Genomic DNA, 4,374 nt, shown 5'->3' with positions numbered 1-4,374 from the left:
CACACACACACACACACACACACACACACACACACACACACACACACACACACACACACACACACACACACACACACACACACACACACACACACACACACACACACACACACACACACACACACACACACACACACACACACACACACACACACACACACACACACACACACACACACACTCAGGCGCACTTAAAGGTGCAAACACACATTTGCACACACCACCAAACTTACAGGGTGTATCTCAAATGTCCCTTCGATGCCTTTTCTCAATCAACAGTGATGACCCCGAGCACTCTTTACCCACAGAGCCCAGAACTGTTCCTCAAGAAGATCAAAATGAAGCCACACACTTTGATTGTCCACCGAGATTCACCAGGATCCTTACCGCTGCTGCTTCACCGACGAAAGCATGAATGCACCCGACCCCCCAAGACTCCACTCTATTTTACTCTGCTGAGCACCTGAGACAAGTTCTTTAAATAACTCCTCTTTTTCTGATGAGTCCGATATATTGAGCTTTGTTGGCACAAATAAAACACCGGAGAAATCCCAAAAGAGTGTTATACTGTTACATTCAAGACAGCATGTATCACCGATCAAGAAATAATTGATACTGTATTCCTCCCTACAGTACATACACAGTAGGGCTGCAACCTATGATTATTGTCATTATAAATTAATTATTTTTTAGATTATTCTATTTTAGTTTGGTCTATAAATGTCCTTCCCAGTTTCTCAACGTCCAAAGTAGTGTCTTGTTTTTTCCAAAACCCAAAGATATTCAGTTATGATATAAATCAGACAACAAAATAAGGAAAATGTCCATATATGAGAGGCTGAACGCAGCATTTTCTGCCTTTATTGCATAAAAACGTAGTGCTACGATTAATCTATTATCAAAATAGGCGAATCATTTCCCAACGATCGATTACTCAACTAAATTGTTGCAATCCTAATGAACACAATGATATATTTTTATAGTTGCCTTGTTATCTTGAAGGCTCAACAGCATCTGGTTAGATACATTATTTGTTTATTCAAAACTGGTCTAAAACCAACCTAAACCATAGCTCCCTGTCATAATCTGGACCTACACTGATTGTACCCAGTCAGACCCGTGTGCCTGTCTCTGCAGCTTACCCACAATGCATTCCCAGCCGGTTCATACAGTATGATGCCATGAAGCAGGGCCTCAGGGAGACCGCTCTGACCCTCCTCCAGTGAAACTCACCCTTAGAGAAAGACATTAGTCTAGAGGTAGAACCACAGGGAGAACAAAGATTTTATTTAAGATGACGAGAAGGGATAAAGTAGGAGGGAGGAGTAAAAGTAAGAAAATTAGATAACGAAATAACCGATGATAAATGTATGTATTGTCCAGTGTCTCCTCCTTTCTTCTGCTCTGTGCTCACTCTGTGTTTGGAACAAATGAATCAGACAAAAAGATGTTTGGTCATCACTGCACTGAACCTGGACATGAATGTGAAATGCCTGCCTATAGATACACACAGGCGTAGTACATATGTATTTAACAGAATGATACCTATAAATTATGAAATATTATACCAATAAATGAATGGTGTTTGCATTTTACTCTCTGCGTTCATATTGATGATTGATGAGTTACTATAACTGCCACATAGGTTACGTTTTTTTTTTTTGGTGTGCATGTCAGAAAGATTATGGAAAAAACTACTGTCCTGACTAGATATGAACGTTCATTGGTGTAAGAGCGCAGCATTGGCCAAGGAAACACATTACTTTTTGTAGGGGATCTGCATCAAAAGGCTGATACACACATTAGTATTCACTTATGGAAACTACCCTTGGCAGGAGGTCTGCTCTCTCCGGGGACCTTCTACTTCCTTCATTTGTTACGATATAAACACACTGAATATATCAATTTAATAAGAATTTAGCCCCTGAGCAACTTTCCCAGAATGAACGGTCCAGTGCTTTATCCATTTCTCTTTATACTGCCACGGTTTTCAAGCTGTCATTGGAGGTACTCAAAAGGCGGGGGCTTATTCTAATGAGCACGCATGACATAGTAAGGGGATGGTTCTGTCTGTAAGTATAATGTATGTGAGACATGTATCTACAAGCACAGACAAAATGGGTGTTCTCGACATGTCCCCTTTAAGTTGGCAGTTTTTTAACCACTTGGGGGCATTAATAGTGAGTGATAAGTTAACATTAAAGTCACTTATTAAGTTGACAAACATATACAAATGTTGCATTCAGCCGCGTTTTTTCTCGTTGTAATTCCATTGAACACGTCTTTTGATCAGATAAGGTGAGACGATCTCCCGTAAAGGTACGTGTTGTGATGTCTGTGTTTGCTTCCCCTGTCGCGAGTCCGGATCACTCAGTGATGATACTATACCTAAATAATCTGTGGAACCTCAGCTTTAATCGGATATCTTGTATGTGCAGCTACGATAAGTAATAAGGGTACTTTTATCTTGAGTTCTGTGCCAAAGTGCGTTAGCATTTTTCGCTAAGGGGTCATTTAGATGCTTCTTATGAGACTTGTGTTTTGTTTTGGTAAAAATGGTTTGTATCGTCAGTTAGCTGAGATTATTCCCGTTAATCTGGTATAACACATTAATAGGTTCTTAAATATTAAGATCCCCTGAGACACAGTGTCATGAAAAATCTTGGGGCTTAACAGGTTAAACAATGCAAAACCCAAAGCTCTGTAAAGCAGGGAGCTGTAGCTTCAGGTAAAAAAATCTGCAAAACAGAGCACCACAGGTAACATAGATTGAAATTGCTGTTAAATGTTATTATTGTCCACCATTCATCAGTAAAGCCACACTCAAAATCTAACACACACATGCACTAATATCTGAAAATAAATGTTTATGTTGTTGCTAAAGAGAACAAGGAGTAGGTATTATTCATTTCACGTCTCGACCACTAGATGGTAATATTGACCCGGCTGTTTTTGCAGCCGGCAGGTCTTCCTTCATTATTTTACTCCTGGGTAACAAAATGGATATGATTACATTCCTGTTAGTTAAGCAACCCATCAGCCAGCACACTTTATTTGATTAAGTAGTAAACAGCAGCAGTTGTTACTATTCAGTAAATATAGTAGTAGTAGTAGTAGTAGTAGTAGTAGTAGTTGTAGTATTTGTGCACTAAAGCAGTGCCATGTGTATGTGTGTACAGTACACATGTGTATACATCATCATGGACTAAAGCAGTAAAGTATTGCAAGTTGCTGCAAAAATATCTTGCCTTTGAAAAGATATTGAACTCAAAGAAAGACTGATACTATCTTCTTTAGTCCCTGCATGTATCTCTTCTCTGTGTGTGTCGGCATGAGATGCTTCACAAGAACATTTAAAACAACCACAAATTGTCTCAAATATGCACAGTTCCCGAAAACTAACTGAATCGAGGAAATCCAATCATCCCGTTACCCACAGACACACACTTCCCTCCTCTTTAATGTTTGGCCTGTCTGTCCAAACAAGATCAAGTGCAGCCTGATCACAGATCTAAACATCAGCAGCCTGCACCATTTGATTTGCAACCTCGACATGTGGTGTTGATTTGGGGAAGGAAAGGATTAAATGGATGGGAGAACAGTTGTCAGAATGAGTAGACCATTGTTGCAAAAGAATATCAGACACGATGTGGACTCGCTGTGCAGGGAAATGGGCAAACTTCACATTTACAACAGACTCAGAGGGACTCACCCTGAGCCTCCAGGAGTAAAACCAGTGAGATGTATAATTAAAAGTAAATCGTGCATGTCTTTCTGTAGTTATCAAACACTACTTGTCAGTTTTTTGGAAAAGCTTACATACAATAATGTCATTTGTTTGCTTCTTTCATTACATCATACCAGCATTGAAGTTTTGTATTGAAACTCCCCTCTTCAGCAGGTGTGTTGCACAGTCAGGTCAAGTTTTCTCCTGATCCCATACATCATGCACTCAAGCATGAAATAATAATTCCTGCTCGGTTGCCCCCCCCCCCCTTGGAGCTGTTGTTCCTTGACTGCAATGAGGCCTTTGTCCAATTTAAAGAATTATTCAAAGTAATAAATTGCGTTTTGTCCAATCCAAAATGCTCCTGCAGGCCATGTGGGAACAATTATTCTCCGGTGTTTTCTCTGGACCACATCCTGTCTGAGTGGTGGCCTATAGGAGTGTGTGTCTGACTGTGTCTAATACAAATCAGGACTTTTTAAAAATAACACAGAAGTAAATCAGCTTAGGTTTTTTATTGCTCATGAATTGCTATCATGACACACGTAAAAAATGAGGATGATAATGAGCCGTCTGTACTATGGAAGTAGGCCTAGATGTAACGGGCACCAGAGTAGGGATGAACCGTATCCAGGACTAATTTGTTT

Source organism: Pseudochaenichthys georgianus, chromosome 1 (genome assembly GCF_902827115.2).
Source record: "Pseudochaenichthys georgianus chromosome 1, fPseGeo1.2, whole genome shotgun sequence".
NCBI classification, from domain to species: Eukaryota; Metazoa; Chordata; class Actinopteri; order Perciformes; family Channichthyidae; genus Pseudochaenichthys; species Pseudochaenichthys georgianus.
Note: the sequence above shows the minus strand (reverse complement) of the source record.